At 44.7% G+C, this 18349-nt stretch overlaps 1 pseudogene across 1 annotated transcript in view; it reads left to right on the top strand.

The window, feature by feature from the left end:
* Positions 1 to 10461, top strand: part of LOC311102593 (parkin coregulated gene protein-like) — a 186832-nt pseudogene extending 176371 nt beyond the window's left edge. Inside the window, exon 4 of the transcript in view lies at positions 10303 to 10461. The product of the transcript in view is annotated as a parkin coregulated gene protein-like (transcript). The remainder of the gene's footprint in view (positions 1 to 10302) is intronic.
* Positions 10462 to 18349: the final 7888 nt, after the last annotated feature.

The raw sequence follows: 18349 nt of genomic DNA, 5'->3' as shown, positions 1-18349 counted from the left end.
AGTACCAGTCAAAAGTTTGGACACACCTACTCATTCAAGGGTTTTTCTTTATTTTTACTATTTTCTACATTGTAGAATAATAGTGAAGACATCAAAACTATGAAATAACACATATGGAATCATGTAGTAACCCAAAAAGTGTTAAACAAATCAAAATATATTTGATATTTGATACTCTTCAAATATGCTGAGTACTTGTTGGCTGCTTTTCCTTCACCCTGCCATCCGACTCATCCCAAACCATCTCAATTGGGTTGAGGTCGGAGGATTGTGGAGGCCAGGTCATCTGATGCAGCACTCCATCACTCTCCTTCTTGGTAAAATTGCCCTTGGGTCATTGTCCCGTTGAAAAACAAATGATATTCCCACTAAGCCCAAACCAAATGGGATGGTGTATCGCTGTAGAATGCTGTGGTAGCCATGCTGGTTAAGTGTGCCTTGAATTCTAAATAAATCACAGACAGTGTCACCAGCAAAGCACCCCCACACCATAACACCTCCTCCTCCTCCATGCTTTACGGTGGGAAATACACATGCGGAGATCATCCATTCACCCACACCGCGTCTCACAAAGACACAGCGGTTGGAACCCAAAATCTCAAAATTTGGACTCTAGACCAAAGCACAAATTTCCACCGGTCTAATGTCCATTGCTCGTGTTTCTTGGCCCAAGCAGGTCTCTTCTTATTATTGGTGTCCTTTAGTAGTGGTTTCTTTGCAGCAATTTGACCATGAAGGCCTGATTCTCACAGTCCCCTCTGAACAGTTGATGTTGAGATGTGTTTGTTACTTGAACTCTGTGAAGCATTTATTTGGGCTGCAATTTCTGAGGCTAGTAACTCTAATGAACTTATCCTCTGCAGCATAGTTAACTCTGGGTCTTCCATTCCTGTCGCGGTCCTCATGAGAGCCAGTTTCATCAGAGCTCTTGATGGTTTTTGCAACTGCAATTGAAGAAACTTTCAAAGTTCTTAAAATGTTCCGTTTTGACTGACCTTCATGTCTTAAAGTAATGATGGACTAGTTTCTCTTTGCTTATTTGAGCTGTTCTTGCCATAATATGGACTTGGTATTTTACCAAATAGGGCTATCTTATGTATACCCCACTACCTTGTCACAACACAACTGATTGGCTCAAACGCATTAAGAAGGAAAGAAATTCCACAAATTAACTTTTAAGAAGGCACACCTGTTAATTGAAATGCATTCCAGGTGACTACCTCATGAAGCTGGTTGAGAGAATGCCAAGAGTGTGCAAAGCTGTCATCAAGGCAAAGGGTGGCTATTTGAAGAATCTCAAATATAACATTTACATTTACATTTACATTTTAGTCATTTAGCAGACGCTCTTAACCAGAGCGACTTACAGGAGCAATTAGGGTTAAGTGCCTTGCTCAAGGGCACATTAACGTCATTTAGCAGACGCTCTTAGCCAGAGCGACTCACAAAACACTTTTTTGGTTACTACATGATTCCATATGTGTTATTTCATAGTAATGATGTCTTCACTATTATTCTACAGTGTAGAAAATAGTAAAACATTAAGAAAAACCCTTGAGTAGGTGTTTCCAAACTTTTGACTGGTACTGTGTCCCAAATTTGTATTGTGTTGTGTATTGACAAATAAACATTTCCATGTTATACCATGTGTATTAACATGTAATACATTTTTATGGCCATGGTGCCAAAGTTAATTATAGGGGGAGAGTTTACGAATAGGCTACACAATAGACCAGACGATGGCCAATCATATACCCCAGGTGGTTCCAGGGGCCAGGTATTTCACTCATTGTTATACAGCAGTTCACAGCCTGAAATGTTGTCATGCTAATTAACCATTGCTAGCCAACACATCAGTCATTGGAAATTATGATTATGAAAAATAGCAAGCAGAAAGCAACAACACTTTGTGTTTTATTCTATTGTGCAATGTAAGGTGACATTATTGTCTCTTCAACCCCCCTTGTCATAAATACATAGGGAACATATGCTATCCTGTACAGCACCTAGGCCTACAGTATATGCAAGGATTTTGGGCACTGGCCAGCCGGGCTAGTAGACTGCAATTTTTACTAGCCCGGGTCCAAAATTTGTGCCATGCAATATTTTAAAAGAAAACATTTCACTGGTGGGCTAGTTGGGCACATTTTCTACAAGCCCGGTCTGAAAAGTACAAGCCGCGGGCTAGCTTCATTTCCATCCCTACCTATTTTTACATGATATGGTTCAATGGTAATGTATCTTTAGCATTTTCTGTTTTTTCCCCCTATAATTTCAGATTGCATATCTCATTCATATGCTTGCTACACACACGAAGCGATGCAAGGTTGGCTTCAGGAGTATTTACATCATATTTATTATTTCGAATTGCTACTAACCATCTTTTGCATCTCTCTGTATACTTTATCGGAAAACTGTGAAATGTAGTGCCTTCTTCCCTTGATTTCCTGTATAAAGTGCAGCCAGGGACCGAACATCAGCTTGCTCTCTTTATCCACTTTGCGTAACTAACTTTATCTGCGATATGCATAACTCTATCAACTTTCGCACTAGCTCCTTCCCCCACCCAATTGTTTTTGGGGATCTGTGACATCAAGGTCCATATAAGGGCATATTGTGAGGGCGCACATGCACACTTGTTTCCCATCTCCGCTGCTGTGGCAGTCAGCTACATAAAATAATGATATAAAATAATCGCAAACGTTTTAGTGGAAACATTTCCTGACTCAAATCCGATAGTACTTTTGACCAAAATAGTTCATTTGGTCGTACGATTTCAATAAAACAACAAATTTGCCCACACTTCGCGGATTTCTTAATCATGAATTCACTGGCAGTGGAGCAGAGCAAGGCATGCATCCAGCAAACGTCATGAGTCACGTGACCCGTTTTTGCAGCTGTTTCAGTACAGCACTACAGGGAGAGAGAGGGGGAGAGGGCAAACTCCCCTGGACTAGTTTCAATGTATGGAATTACTTGGGAGTTTCTGTATTTTGGATAAACTTCTCCTTTAAGGTTTTGGATAGGGTAAAAAAATGAAATTGTGTCTACCACTGAGATTGAACACGCAACCTTTGGATCCGGAGTCATGGGATTACGTTCGGAATGGTTAAAGGCCCAATGCAGCCGTTTTTTATATCAATATCAAATTATTTCTGGTTAACAATTAAGTACTTTACTGTAATAGATTTCCATTCAAATGGGCAAAAATAGCTTTTTAGCAAAAAACTATTTCTCAAGCAAGAGTTTTGCTAGGACTGTCTGGGAGTGGTCTGAGAGGGGAGGGAGAAACTGAAAAGTAGCTGTTATTGGCAGAGATGTTTGGAACTCTATTTGTTATTGGTCTATTAACCAATTTACCGTATAGGTGATGTCACCATGGAAAGCTGAAACTCCCGCCCATGCAAACCTGCTGTTTAGAAGGTCCTGTGTAGATTGTATTTTCAACCAGCAACTATCAGGAAATAACACTGATCAAATGTTTTCACACTTTTACAGTGTTAGTTTCATCAGCTGTTGTACAATATGATATAAAACACAGGAAAAAGTGAATTTTGACTGCACTGGGCCTTTAAGTTAAGGGTTAAAGCTTTTGGAAAGGATTAAAACATTACGTTTAGGAATTCATTCCGAATGGCTAAATTAAGGCTTGGGATAAGGTTAAAACCAGGGGTTGGAACCGGTTCAGAGAACAGAACCAAAAACCGGAAAATAATGACATTTTTCAAGGAACAGAACCGTAAACGAAAGTGATCCATACTCTTCCGGAACAGAGCCGTTATTTTAAAAGCATGGGAACTGGTTAATAACATAATTGTATGTTTTTTTTCTAGTCCCACAAAAAAACGCAACAAAGTGCCTATGCAAGGTCCTGTCACTCATAAACTTATTCCAGTGTCTGCCTGCAAGCTGAAAATCTTTGCCAGTGTGTGTGTGTGTTTAGGCTACCTGACCCTCCCCCCTCCGAAGCATAGGCTACTGTACTGACGTTAAAAGCTTGATTCAGAAGATAGGGAGAGATTTTTAATTAGCTATAGAAGAATGGATTAACTTGTGTGTTTTTAATTCTGGTGCCGCTCTGCACACAAAAGCTTGTTAGATAGCTAGCTCAAGCTTCTTAGCAAGCTAGCTCAAAGGACATTCAATGTTCCTCCATAGAAGGCGCTCCTCCTAGGTATAATTCTGTGGACCTAATTCCAGTGGTGGAAAAAGTACCCAATTGTCATACTTGAGTAAAAGTAAAGATACCGTAATAGAAAATTACTCAAGTAAAAGTGAAAGTCACCCAGTAAAATAATACTTGAGTAAAAGTCTAAAAGTATTTGGTTTTAAATATACTTAAGTATCAAAAGTAAATGTAATTGTTAAAATTTAAGTAAGTATCAAAAGTAAAAGTAAAAGTATAAATCATTTCAAATTCCTTATATTAAGCAAAGCAGACGGCACCATTTTTATTTTTCTATTTTTTTACGGATAGCCAGGGGCATACTCCAACACTCATAATTTACAAACGAAGCATGTGTTTAGTGAATCCGCCAGATCAGAGGTAGTACGGATGACCAGGGATGTTCTCTTGATAAGTGTGTGAATTGGACCATTTTCCTGTCCTGCTAAGCATTCAAAATGGAAGGAGTACTTTTGGGTGTCAGGGAAAATGTATGGAGTAAAAAGTACATTATTTTCTTTAAGAATGTAGTGAAGTAAAAGTAAAAGTTGTCAAAAATATAAATGGTAAAGTAAAGTACAAATACCCCAAAAAACTACTTAAGTAGTACTTTAAAGTAGTTTTAATTAAGTACTTTACACCACTGTCTAATTCAGATAATGCATGTCATAACAAGATGCCCAATGATTCAAGTCTCCTCAACCCTCTCTCGCTCTCTCCCCACCAAAATTTCAGTCGCATCTTGCGCCATAGGCTACAATTGTCTGTCCATCATGCATGTAAACAACTAGCTTGCCTGCTCTATCCGCACTGATTGGTGAAGTAATTTAACGAGCTAAATGTAAAAAAAAAAACGGTTGATTTCACAGGTTAAAAAAGGAACAGAAAGGAACGATGTAAACTGGTACTTTTTTGGGGTTTGAACCGGTTCAGAACTTTATTTTGCTGGTCGGAAAAGTGGAACAGAACAAAAAAATATAGTGGTTCGATTGGAAAATAATTTAGGTTCCAACCTCTGGTAAAATAAAATAAAAAATAATAAACAAGTGTCTACCACTGGGATTGAACATGCGACTTTCGTATCCAGAGTCATGGGATTACATTCCAAATGATTATGTTAAGGGTTAACGTCTGGGATAGGTTTAAACAAACATTTTACAAAGAAAATGTCTATCCCTGGGATTGAATACGCGACCTTTGGATCCATAGTCATGGGATTACACTCATCTGCCACCCCCGTCCATAATGCCACAGCAAAACCCAAGCCTACTTGATGGTAATAGCGCTCACTGTTGCCCCTAGTGGCCGGTTTTGAAGGCATTTCCAGGACATGGACAGATGTCCAATTTCAAAGTCAATCTTGAGCGATCTGGCTGGGAAGAGAGGGGAGAGAGGGGGAGTGAGCTAGCCTCACAGCAACCACATCTTCCCACCCCTTCACCTCCTCACCTAGTCTCTGTCTGCTAAGAACTTCCCAATCACAGGAGGCTGCTGAGGGGAGAACGGCTCATAATAATGGCTGGAACGGTACAAATGGAATGGCATGAAATACCTGGAAACCATAGAAACCATGTGTTTGATGTATTTGATACCATTCGAGCGTCTGCTAAATGACTAAATGTAAAACATTCCACTGATTCCGCTCCATTTATTACCACGAGCCCGTTCTCCCCAATTAAGGTGCCACCAACCTCCTGTGCGCCCAATCCAAGGGATTTGATATGAAAGACAGAAACAGAAGGACACATTTTCTTTCCAGCTCTTTTTTCTATCGGGCTGATTTGTAAAATGACGCTCCCCCTGAAATCCCCCCCAGATTGTGCATGCATCCCAAATGGCACCCCATTCCCTCTATAGTGCACTACTTATGACCAGAGCCCTGCCTGTGGGCCCAGGTCAAAAGTAGTGCACTATAGAGGGAAAAGGGTGCCATTTGGGACGCAGGCTGTGTGGAAGAAGCACTCCGTATCGACCGCCCCTCTCCCTCAAAGCACTGCCAAGCCAACTCCTGCTTCCCTTCTCTTTTCTTCCCTTCTTTTCTTATATATATGTATTGTTTTTAAAGATTTTTTGTCTGCCCAGAGAGGGGGAGAAAATAAACGTTTTCCTGAAGGACATTTGCACAAAGAGCTTTAACACCCCTCCCCCTCCACCCGTCGCTAAACACACTATTTTTACCTCTTTAAATAATGAGAATCATTGCAAATTCCTCCTTCGCCTTCCTTTGATGCTGCATGCCTCCAAACACCTTTGTGACTGGGTTCTATGTCCCAAATGGCAGCCTATTCCTTTAATAGTGCACTGTTGTGCACTTCTTTTGACCAGAGCACTATGGGGCCTGGTCAAATGTAGTGCACTATAAAGGGAATAGGGTGCCATTTGGGACGTAACCTAGAAGTGGACCAGGGCTGAAATATACATGAACCTTAGTCGTTGCACCGTAGCCTACTCTTATTACCCAGGATCCCTTGCATCCGTGCCAGGGGACGGCCTCCCTCGCTCCCTATCGTGTCACTCAGGCTGCCACCACCCCCTCCTCCATGTCAGCTGGAAAATGTCTCCACTAATAGGGAGTCCCTCTCTGGGCCTGGCCCACCGGGGCCCCTACACACATGCCACAGCTGCAGAGAGAGAGACCATCTCGCAAACTACACCACAAGAACATAGTACTCTCTCCTCACCCTCCTCTGCTGAACACTATATTCACTCAGCACAGGCCCCACCCAAGTAGATTTTAGTCATTTAGCAGACACTCTTATCCAGAGCGACTTACAGTTAGTGAGTGCATACATTTTCATACTGGCCCCCCGTGGGAAACGAACCCACAACCCTGGCGTTGCAAGCGCCATGCTCTACCAACTGAGCTACAGGGGACACTGCATGTTGTTCTCTTTGTTCATTGATGGGCTTGACCTTTCTCTTTTACAGGGTTATGTCTTGCTTTTTATTGCTCAAATGCCTGTGTGTTTCTTTTTCAGTTTTTGTGCTGCTATAAAAGATGTGGGTTAACTGGTAGGTGGGGAGAGCCTGTATTGTGGGTGGCATTAAAGAAAATACAATTTTGAGTTCAGGAGTCAGAGATATAGGCCTACAACATGAATATAGAACCTTTTCTCGGAGTGTGTTGCTGAGTGCATATGGTTGTTGGAAAATATGTATATTGTAGCTAACATGAGCCAAGACATTGGACTTTCCCTGTTTGTAATTTGCAGAGCGGTCTGGCTCTGATCAGTGTCAGAAATGCTCTTGCGCACGCTAGCACATGCATACACATGCATGCACGGATGCACGCACACACACACACTATCGGAGGTTCAGCCATACACTTCCTTTACTGTTCTCATGGGCTTTGGGGGCAGATTTTACTACAGTGCTTTGCTCCCACTTTCCTCAAATCCAGTTTTGCATCCTATTAAGCTTTTATGGTCATCCGGCTCAGTTTGAACCCTTAGAATGACTTTATAAAGTGCGAGAGACCGGCTATGCAGTTAGGCCTCTGACACACACACTGTCTCACACACACACACACACACACACACACACACACACACACAGACACACACACACACACACACACACACAGAGAGAGAGAAAACAAGGAGGGATATTTTGGCTCCATATTCTGCCTTTACATCTGTTGCCTCTTGTAGGCTATAGCCTAGTCCAGTGCTATTGGCCGTCAGTCAGTTGCACAAGCGCCTCCGGACATTGGCAGGAGTCGTTTCCTCCCTAGTCCTTTTGTTCCATCGTCTTTACAAAGCTGAATGCGTGGACTTGGATAGAATGGCAGCGAAGCTAGACTGGGAAACCTCTACTCTAGCCTCTGAAGGTTATTAAAACAGATGTTAGACTATACTATACTGTATTCTCCCTTTGGTAACGTCCCAAACCTGTACCATAGGCAGCCTACTTAATGCATCATGTATTAAAAATGTATCAAACTAAAAGTGTGTAAAAAGAGGAGGAGGAGGAGATAAAGACAGATGAGGAATGAGCCCAAACCTCTAGAGAAACACACAGGACACAGAGTCCTATAAGCCTAGCAGGCTAGGGAGCTCCAAGTGTGCCAAACAGTTATTGCTTAACAGGCTTCTTTTTATGTGACTAGCCCCATTTGTGTTTTAACGGCCAGCTAGCAGAGAGGTGAGAAAAGAAAGAGGGAAGGAGGAGGAGGAGGAGGAAGGAGAAAGAAAAGGGAGAGAGAGGGAGTGAGAGAAGGCTTTTCAGAGCTTCTCTTCAGTCCTAATTGGGCTTGTGAGAGAGGGGTGAGAGGGGTGCCACTTGAAATGGGAAGAACAAGCAGGTAAGCTTCCTCTCTCTCTCTTTCTTGTTCTCGTTCTCTCGCTCACTCTCAGGTGGAGTACCTATCTCTTTCAGTGTCTAGTGCGAGGTCAACGTGTTCCCATGATATCTCTATATGATCCTGAATCACAAATCACTCCTGGCTACGGCAAATACTGAAACTCTCTCTCCCTTCTGCCAAGACAAAGGGAGGGATACCTGCACAGTGTGTGTGTGAGTATGTGTGTGTGAGACTGTGTGTGAGACTGTGTGTGTGTTTGCGTGTGTGCGTGCATACTTGCTCGTGCATGCGTGCATAATCGTGTTTGTGTGTGTTAAAGAACAACTCTCCAAATGTCTTTTTAGCAAATAAAATGTTTGAAAATCCTTGAACCACATCATTTGCCAACAACCAACTACCAGAGGCTGATTGTATATGTCTGTGTGGGCTTCATTACTTCCTGATTGACCTCCCTTAGAAAAGCCCTGCTCAGTGTCTCAAGTGTGGCAGCAGGAGATTGGCAGTTTGCGACGGCCTGATAAAGTTACAGTAATAATCAGAGGCTGTGTTGGGGGAGGGGAGTGGAGGGAGGGAGGGAAGGGGAGGGATGGGAGCATCTGGGGGTGGAAGGACACTTCAGGAATGTTTTTTGATAGCAACCCATACACAGAAAAAAAAAAATGTATGCACGCACGACTGTAAGTCGCTTTGGATAAAAGCGTCTGCTAAATGGCATATTATTATTATTATTATTATTAAGTTCCCTCAGCGCAGTGTGTGTGTGTGTGTGTTTCATATCCTCTATCCCCTGTCTACCCCCACCACACACACAACACACACACACGTCTTCCTCAGGGACAGTTTTATGACTGTGCTCTATGGCCTCCCTGTCACTGGACCACAATGGGGCTCACATAAATACTAGGAGGGTGAGAGGTTGTGGTAGTACTGTTGCTCCTCGGCTGACTCCCAGTTGACTCTGAGAGAGAGACAGAGAGAGAGATAAACAGATAAACAGGCAATGCGGGCTCACCTTATATTCACCACACACACACACACTCGGCTGCCTTGGGAACACCACTATGCCCCAGGTCACTGAGCATGCCCAGTTTGGAACAACACCACGATAGATAGATAACCCTTAACAAAGGACAATTGGTATGCGATAACATCACGCACATGTGCTCTACATTGCTGTACGCTACAGGTTCATCATGCTTTCAGTCATGGTGTTACAATTGTGCTAGAGAGCCAGAGAGAGAGAGAGAGAGAGAGAGAGAGAGAGAGAGAGAGAGAGAGAGAGAGAGAGAGAGAGAGAGAGAGAGAGAGAGAGAGAGAGAGAGAGAGAGAGAGAGAGAGAGAGAGAGAGAGAGAGAGAGAGAGAGAGAGAGAGAGAGAGAGAGAGAAGAGAGAGTAGAGAGAGAGAGAGAGAAGAGAGAGAGAGAGAGAGAGAGAAGAGAGAGAGAGAGAGAGAGAGAGAGAGAGAGAGAGAGAGAGAGAGAGAGAGAGAGAGAGAGAGAGAGAGAGAGAGAGAGAGAGAGAGAGAGAGAGAGAGAGAGAGAGAGTTAGGTGGAAAGAGAGCTAGAGAGATACAGAGAAAGAAATGTAATTCAGTGGGGAGCATTTTGTTTGAAATCAATCAGAAACATCACATTAGCGTCAGATTTAGTGTGGCCTGGTGAAATGTATTTCTGTATCACTCACTCAGAGACAGTCCTGCTGCCGTGACAACAATGCTCACTGTTTCTCCCCTCTCAGCCATAACACCTACTGTATCTGTGTGTGTGTGTGTGTGTGTACATGCATAAATCTCAGACAATGCCCTAACACCTCGTCTCCCTCTCTATCTCCACAGTCAACTCGGGGACGGCATTGACTACAGCCAGCAGAAGAGGGAGAACATCGGAGACCTGATCCAGGAGACCCTGGAGGTGTTTGAACGCTACGGGCTGAGGACGCCTTCATCAACATCAAATACATGGTGCCCACCTACGAGTCCTGCATGCTCAACTAAATGGATGGACACCGCCGCAAAGACCCAACATCACTAACTCACCCCCAATACTTCCCTTCCCCTCCCCAATTCAACTTAACTTGAGCCAACCTCTCTCTACACTACCTTTGTGACCCATTAAATTCCTAACCGCAAGTCATTATTCTTTTTCACCTGTCTGTGTAATTTGGGAATGTGCACTGTATATTTCTACAACTGTCATACACTTCTTTGTCAGTTCTTTGTCACTTCTCTTGTGAGCGGGGTTCAAATGCAAAAACAGAACAAAAGAACACTCACTCTATTTAATTCTCATTAAAAGCAATATTGTCAGATCCATCGTCCTATTTTTTGCTGTATTTTAATGGGTTTCTCTTTGGTGTAGACTAGATACTATACGACTTGCTATTTTCTACTAGTTCTAGCTACTACCTTTTGTTATGTTCCTGTGAATGCGAGTCCCTCTATGTACATGTACATTTGGGCACAACTCAAAAATACCTTTACATAACAAATGCTGAAATATGCAGCTGGACCCTATGATAAAAATGTCAATTTAAAATTAGTTTACCATTAGAATTATTACAATATATCCCTGGAATTCAAATTTGAACCTCGAAACCAGTTCCACAGTTTTTTTCCATTCTTCCCCTCTAATCAGGGACTGATTTAGACCTGGGACACCAGGTGGGTGCAGTTAATTATCAGGTAGAACAGAAACCAGCAGTAGTCCGGACTTCGTACAATAAGATTTGTATACTCCTGGCATATATCATAGCAAGAGGTAATGAATGTACTGGTAATAAAAGTGTTATTGTGTAGAATGGAAGGCAGTCGGACACAACTGCTGCTGCTGCTGTGAAAATCTATGCCTCCTTCCCATGCTGGAGCGTGCCCGAGCATGTTGGGAAATGCCTGGTGGAATGAGGGCTAGCAGCATTCCTACGTGCTGCTCACTCGTTGCCACAGAACCTGGTAACTTGCTTTGTCGCCTTTGAACCTGTGTGAATGTGTGCATATGCATGCGTGTACTCATACCTGTGTGTACATGTGCACGTACGTGTGCATGTTGTTTACCTCCAACACACTCCACCGTGACCTGGTAGAGAAGCAACACAAGTCCCTCTATGCTACAGCATTGCCTCTCACCCCATCATTGTGTCTCGTCAGTCCTCTCTCTAAGGCTTGCCTTGTTGTAGCCTAGAGTACAGTACTTAATTAGATTCTCACTCAATGAGAGCCTCTCTCCAGGCAACAATGGCTGAATTAGTCCGACTGCTGCTCACATCACACCACGCCGATTCACCGGGGAGAAAGACACTCTAATGGATTTGTGACACTCACAAAGACACTCGCCCCAGCTCTCATTGTAACTAACGTCCGCCACAAAGCATCTTTACAGCTGCACAGAGAAAATAAGAAGTTTGGCACGAGACAACTTCATAACATCGTATTGCTCATATGTTTGGGAGCTTTGTAAGTCTCTGCTGAAGGCGTATATGTTGTTGATGCTTAATACAGTAAGTCTATCATTCATGGTTTTAAAATATCCCTTCCCATAACAGTATGTTTTCTCCACTACTCCCTGACTGGATCAATTCACTATGCAGCTCAGTGCTACAACTTCATAACATGAATCCGACTCCACTTCTCTTCTCCACACCAAGGGTCTGTTTTGAGCTCGATTAGGTCACATCAAAGGAACTAATCTGTGTCAAATAGAGTCTGTATTGTGTGTCGATCACTCTGGACCAATGCTCATTTAGGTAGGTGAGAGTGCAGAAGCGGAAATTGACATTGGCCTCCAGCAGGGCTGATCAGTAATGTACACACACACACACACACTGGCCTCCAATAGATCAGAGTAGTAACACACATAAACCCTACTAGCATCAAATCTAGGCAGTGTATTGTCCTTCTACATCCAAACGTTAGAGCAAAGCGACAGAGCAAACTGAAACAAGCATGAAAAGAGAGCAAATAAGGTGTTATTTGTCCTCATCTGAAGCTTTGCACTAGACTGCGTCTGATTTGCCTCAGACTGGATCACTGGCGTGGAAGGCCCAGCGTGAAATGAAATGAGTTGAATGTTTGTTTTTATGTTCTCGAAATGAAATGGGTCACCTTAAAAGAGCAACATTCATTTCCGAGACCACTGCTGCTGATCATGTTCTAACTTCCCTCTTGAAGTATAATGAGCTATTTCTCATTTTGTCACCCTTTGTGCCAATCCAAAAACCTAGAAGTGCTTTGTTTCCCAAAACTGAGAAAATCGTTTAAAGCTGCAAGACTTTGTCCTCTACAACTGATAGAAAAAAGGGATTTGAATGTTTTATATACCAGATGATTTTTGAAGGTTCGTTTGATTCACTGCCTACTGTGAAATATCAGCCTGTTGGGTGTTTTGGAGGATAATATTGATCAACGCTTTATTCAAACGTTTTGCAATATCTCTGTATTTGGGTGTTCAGGTTTTCCTGATACTCTAGATGTGTGTTGAGAATATTACGGAAATTCTCTGGCTTTGCTAAAATAGCCCAAGCCCCAAATCCAAGGTTTGAAGTTGCTGATTCTATTTGTGCCGTGTAATGTTTCCTATGATGTTAGCATTGGAAAGCTGTGTGTGTGTGTGTGTGTCTGTGTGTCTGTGTGTCTGTGTGTCTGTGTGTCTGTGTGTCTGTGTGTCTGTGTGTCTGTGTGTGTGCAAGAAAATAAACACTGAAAAATGTGGGAGAGAAACTACAGTACTGTAAAGAAAGCACTGATCTGGTTTGACAGACTTCAATATTTCTGATTTATGTGTACAAAGTCCTACAACAACCCACCATAGGCATGCCCATTGCCAAATGCCCACCTGTGGAACAGGGTTGTTCCTGGAAGAGGGAAATAGCTTTCCCTAATCCCCAAGCTGGCCTTATCCTTACTCTGTGCTGCAATGTGAGCCCATGGAGGGTCACCCCAGACCCTGGGCATTCTTGGGGGGCTCAGTCACTCAGCGCTACCAACTTTGCCCTCGACAGCTGCCTCTGTGGCCCGCTGAGTGGCAATAAACCCCCCTACAACTGGCCCAGCCAGAGCTAACGCTATGCTACGCTAGCCCTTCTGTTAGCTCTTGTTCCGTTAGCTCGCTGGCCGCTCTGCTGCAGAAGGTGACTTTCCTAAAGCCGACCTCCACAGAGCTCAAGTGTGTCCTTGGTGTGTCTCCGTCTTGCCGCATCATAGCGGTGGCAGGCGAACAAAAGCTTTTGTAACGGTAAGCCTACAAAGAGTGACACAAAGGCAATGGAAACAGCCCGGTTGTGCGCTGTGAACAAATAGGAGTGTCTGAGAGAGAGAGGGAGGGTGAGAAAGAGAGCGCAAGATATGGAAAGAAGAGAGAGAAAGAATGAGAGGGAGAGACACAGATAGAGAGACAAAAAAAGAGTGAGGGAAAGAGAGAGAGAAATAGAGAGAGCAAGAGACAGAGAGATTGTGGCAGAGGTATAGAGACAGTGGCGAGGAGGACTCCTGGAAAGAGAGGGAAATGGATCCGGAAAGAGTAAGTGTCTGTAGCAGGATGGGTAAGGGGACAGGGGCTGTTGTGTCACCTGGTGGGGAGTGAGCTGTCTAGTCAGGCTCCACCTTTAAGAGCAGTCAGCTGCAGAATAGGACTGCAGGCTGTGTCCGGCCAGCTCCTCTCACTCGCTCAACCAGACGGAAAAAAGAACAAAGGTTTCCCTACAATGACTACTGGCTGGTATTGTGGTGATCCTAGCCAGTTGTGGCCTACCTACCCACAGCACACTCCAAACCCACTGACGTCCTTAATGCAGTTCAGTGCAGCACTGTCTCTCAGAGAGCTGCTCTCAAAAGGCAGATAGAAGTAACAATAAAGGAAGGGGAGGGCGGCACAAACTAAATAAACAGCCCACTGGGAACAATTCATCTTGTTCAAGTAAGTCTAGCAGAGGCCACACGCTACGAGCAGAGTCTCTGAGCATGTGGAGATTTTTTCGCAGCCACAATGGAGATGTATTTATCTCCGGTGCCAATGCACCAGGTGTCAGGTCTGTGGTTTAATTCAATTCAAGAGTATGATAAGGGGGAACACTTTCAAAGGAAGCTCGTATTACGTTTTCCTCCCAGTACCTTCCGAAATGCCTCCTAAATATTAATAAACGTAGACGCCGCTACAACCAATACAATCTCCCATCCTATTTATTTTTAGTGTGTTTTTCTTATCGATGTAGAACAGGAGATTTTACTACAGGATCAACCCTTCTTCTCCTTGGAAGGACGTGATCAATGAGGAGGCTCTCACTCCAGCTGCCCTCATCCTCTCCCTCACCCGCACCCGCAGGTCTTATCTTAAGAAATGTGGCTTGGCCCCTAAGAATCTCATGAACTTCTACAAATGCACCATTGAGAGCATCCTGTCGGGCTGTATCAACGCTTGGTAAGGCAATTGCACTGTCCGCAACCGCAGGGCTCTCCAGAGCGTGGTGTGGTCAGCCTAGCGCATCACCGGGGGCACACTGCCTGCCATCCAGGACATCAGCACCCGGTGTCACAGGAAGGACAAGAAGATCATCAAGGACCTCAGCCAGCCGAGCCACAGTCTGTTCACCCAGCTACCATCTAGAAGGCGGAGACAGTACAGGTGCATCAAAGCTTGGACTGAGAGACTGAAAAACAGTCACCACTAGCCGGCCTAAGCCCAGAACCCTGACCTGAACTTAGCCACTGTTCACTGTTACCACCCAGTATTATACCTTGCACCTTAGAGACTACTACCCTATGTACATAGTCATTGAACACTGGTCACTTTAATAATGTTTACATACTGTTTCACCAACTTCATATGTACAGTGGGGAGAACAAGTATTTGATACACTGCCGATTTTGCAGGTTTTCCTACTTACAAAGCATGTAGAGGTCTGTAATTTTTATCATAGGTACACATCAACTGTGAGAGACGGAATCTAAAACAAAAATCCAGAAAATCACATTGTATGATTTTTAAGTAATTAAGTGTCACGCCCTGGCTCTGGGGACTCTAGTATGTTGAGCCAGGGTGTGAGTTTTCATTAGTTTTTCGTTCTAGTTTTGTAGTTCTATGTTGGCCAGTGTGGTTCTCAATCAGAGGCAACGTGTATCAGCTGTTGCTTGTTGTCTCTGATTGGGAACCATACTTAAGCAGCCAGTTTTCCCACAGTGTTTGTGGGATCTTGTTCCAATTAGGTTTGTGTTTGATCCAAGGACGTCACGTTATCGTTTTGTTGGTGTATCATTAAATAAAAAGTATGTTCACCTTCCACGCTGCGCCTTGGTCCTCTGTTCCCGACGATCGTGACAGAAGATCCCACCAACACTGGACCAAGCAGCGTGTCCAGGAGCCAGCGCCAGAGGTATCGCTAAAGGACATCAACCTCGACTGGGCCTGGCCCACGGGGAGGAGAGACCCCCAGAAATGTTTTAGGGGGGGGGGCTCACGCCGTGGACGACGGGGCAGCAGGAGGCCGCGATAGAGCGGTCCAGTGGGTTTGCAGAGGAGGCCGCCAGGTTAAGGGGGCCACTGGTCAAAGAGGAGAGGGAAAGTGTAGAGGCACGGCGAGAGGTACTGGGGTGTGTTACCAGTCCGGTCCGGCCCGTTCCTGATCCCTGCGTAGGACCAGTGGTGTGTGTCCCCAGTACGGTCCGGCCTGTTCCTGTTCCTCGCATCGAGCCTGTGGTGCGCGTCGTCAGCCCGGCCCGGCCTGTTCCTGCTCCACGCACCAAGCCTATGGTGCGCATCGTCAGCCCGGCCCGGCCTGTTCCTGCTCCACGCACCAAGCCTATGGTGCGCATCGTCAGCCCGGTTCGGCCTGTTCCTGCTCCCCACACCAAGCCAGTGGTGTGCGTCGTCAGTCGGCACCGGTCAGCTGCTCCACGCCGGAGCTAGAGCAATCCGCTCCACCGGTGTTCAGTCCAGCTCCGGCCAGCAGGGTCAGACCGGACCAGGGGTACTTTGGGGGGTTGGAGTGGGAATCATGCCCGGAGCCGGATCTGCCGCCAAGGCGGAGTGCCCACCCGGTCCCTCCCCACCCGGTCCCTCCCCTGTGGTGTTTGGTTTGGGGATCAAGCATGGTGGTGGTGGTGTGATGGTTTGGGGATGCTTTGCTGCCTCAGGACCTGGACGACTTGCCTTAATAGAAGGAACCATGAATTCTGCTCTGTATCAGAGAATTCTACAGGAGAATGTCAGACCATCCGTCTGTGAGCTGAAGCTGAAGCGCAGCTGGGTCATGTAGCAAGACAATGATCCAAAACACACAATCAAGTCTACATGAAAATTGCTAAAAAGCAACAAATTGGAAGTTTTGGAATGGCCTAGTCAAAGTCCAGACCTTATCCCAATTGAGATGTTGTGGCAGGACTTGAAACGAGCAGTTCATGCTGGGGTGCAAATTAGTAAAATAAATAACAATATGGGGATGGGGTAGTTGGGTGGGCTAATTTCAGAAAGGCTGTGTACAGGTGCAGTGATCGGTAAGTTGCTCTGACAACTGGCGCTTAAAGTTAGTGAGGGAGATAAGAGTCTCCAGCTTCAGAGATTTTTGCAGTTCGTTCCAGTCATTGGCAGCAGAGAACTGGAAGGAATGGCGGCCAAAGGAGGTGTTGGCTTTGGGGATGTCCAGTGAGATATACCTGCTGGAGCGCAGACTACGGGTGGGTGTTGCTATGGTGACCAGTGAGCTAAGATAAGACGGGGATTTGCCTAGCAGTGATTTATAGATGACCTGGAGCCAGTGGGTTTGGCGACTAATATGTAGTGAGGGCCAGCCAACAAGAGCGTACAGGTCACAATGGTGGGTAGTATATGGGGCTTTGGTGACAAAACGGATGGCACTGTGATAGACTACATCCAATTTGCTGAGTAGGGTGTTGTAGGCTATTTTGTAAATGATATCGCCAAAGTCAAGGATCGGTAGGATAGTCAGTTTTACGAGGGCATGTTTGGCAGCATGAGTGAAGGAGGCTTTGTTGCGAAATAGGAAGCCGATTCTAGATCTAACTTTTGATTGGAGATGCTTAATGTGAGTCTGGAAGGAGAGTTTACAGTCTAACCAGACACCTAGGTATTTGTAGTTGCCCACATACTCTAGGTCAGACCCGCCGAGAGTAGTGATTCTAGTCGGGTGGGTGGGTGCAAGCAGCGTTCGGTTGAAAAGCATGCATTTAGTTTTACTAGTGTTTAAGAGCAGTTGGAGGCTACGGAAGGAGTGTTGTATGGCGTTGAAGCTCGTTTGGAGGTTTGTTAACACAGTGTCCAATGAAGGGCCAGATGTATACAAAATGGTGTCGTCCGCATAGAGGTGGATCCGAGCGTCACCAGCAGCAAGAGCGACATCATTGATATACACAGAGAATAGAGTCGGCCCGAGAATTGAACCCTGTGGCACGCCCATAGAGACGGCCAGAGGTCCAGAGTTAAAGCAGTTCGGCATAGAAGAGTGGGCCAAAATTCCTCCACAACGATGTGAGAGACTGATCAACAACTACAGGAAGCATTTGGTTGGAGTCATTGCAGCTAAAGGTGGCACAACCAGTTATTGAGTGTAAGAGGGCAATTACTTTTTCACACAGGGGAATTGGGTGTTGCATAACTTTGTTTATGAAATAAATATGTAATTGTTGTGTTATTTGTTCACTTATGTTCACTTTATCTAATATTAGGTTTTGGTTGAAGATCTGATAACATTCAGTATCACAAATATGCAAAAGTAGAGAAAATTAGAAAGGGGGCAAATACTTTTTGACCAAAAGTCGTCGAACATCTCATTCCAAAATCATGGGCATTAATATGGAGTTGGTCCACCCTTTGCTGCTATAACAGCCTTCTCTCTTCTGGGAAGGCTTGCCACTAGATGTTGGAACATTGCTGCGGGGA

Source organism: Coregonus lavaretus, assembly GCF_964263955.1.
Source record: "Coregonus lavaretus genome assembly, chromosome: 27".
NCBI classification, from domain to species: domain Eukaryota; kingdom Metazoa; phylum Chordata; class Actinopteri; order Salmoniformes; family Salmonidae; genus Coregonus; species Coregonus lavaretus.
Note: the sequence above shows the minus strand (reverse complement) of the source record. Positions and strands in the feature narration are given on the sequence as shown.